The following is a 1263-nucleotide window of genomic DNA, read 5'->3' on the forward strand; positions in this document are numbered from 1 at the left end:
CTTTCAAATGCCACCGATTTCCCTCAATATGGTGGTGATTTGAGGTTTCATTTTCCTAAATTAAGATGAACACGCAATCTGTCCGATTTTGACAGATTCGTATATGTGTGTTAYATCRACCATATCTCTCTCATAACTCAATGAAAAAGGATGAATCTTCTTTTGAGAGTTAACTTTATGGATTTTMTTTTATATGCAAGTGGAATCACATAAAATTATGGAGTTTTGATCTCCAAACACCTTAAACTCTGTAAGTGTGTAAAATGTGAAACCACCAGTAGGTAACCTTTACTTTGTATGTTAATATCTTTCTACTCATTTGTCCTTAATGTATGATTCTTCTTCTAAAACTTTCTTTTATGAGTTAGGGTTCATTTGAATCCAGTCTCACTCAAAAATACGATGTTTTGAGGCATGAACTGATTTTTACAAGTTAGGTGTGCAATCTGTTAATTGATGGCAGATGTGTACATGTGACTTTAAGGTGTCATATTTTTCCTCTCAACTCATCCAAAATGAGTGATTTTTAGTTTAAAAGTTTCGTATAAGTGTTAGGTTTCCAATCCAACTTGAATCTTTGCAGAACACCTAGTAGAACTCTTTTTATGAGTATTTTACTAACATGGTGCAATCTGCCATTTCAGTTGTGATAAGTTGCATTGCATGAATTATTTAAAGCATCATCTCTTACCCAATCTTCATGAAATTTGGTCACGATGGCTATAACTCAGTACTATAAACCATATAAAAAGATGGGAATTTATCTCATTCTTGAAGTCTCTTTATTGGATCATCTTTTGTAACTTAAGTTTCTGTCCAGAATCTGAAATTCTGGATTTGGATAAATTTTGTAAAATTGATCTTCTATTGGATTAYWRCATCATTTCCGGTATAAATTAACTCTTTAATGAGCATATGGACATTATGTATATTTGGACTATGGATTATTTTGGAACAAAAGTGGACAAATATGGATTTAGGTTTTATTAAACCCCATAGGTAGAGATGAATCAATAAGTGATGATTTTGGTTATTCCTATTGATAGGGAACCGTTGATTTAGCACGATATTCGGATCGCATTGCTTTACCTTACAAAGTTATATATCGAAAGGTGAGTTTCACGGCCCTTTTTTACCAATTTCTCGTTTTGGGGTGAAAAGCATGATTGAAATTGTTTGATAGATTTATATCGTTATATGAATCTTGTTATGAGCATTTAAATTATACACACTATTGATATGTTGAGTAAAGTCCCTGTTTAC

General features: G+C 32.1%; 1 protein-coding gene across 6 annotated transcripts in view; it reads right to left on the minus strand.

Moving 5' to 3' along the window:
* LOC112511333 (pre-mRNA-processing protein 40A) overlaps positions 1–1263 on the minus strand; it is a 26999-nt gene that overhangs the window by 11396 nt on the left and 14340 nt on the right. The gene's annotated exons all lie outside the window — the stretch shown is intronic.

The sequence above is a fragment of the Cynara cardunculus genome, assembly GCF_001531365.2.
Source record: "Cynara cardunculus var. scolymus isolate 2C chromosome LG 4, CcrdV1, whole genome shotgun sequence".
Lineage (NCBI taxonomy): Eukaryota > Viridiplantae > Streptophyta > Magnoliopsida > Asterales > Asteraceae > Cynara > Cynara cardunculus.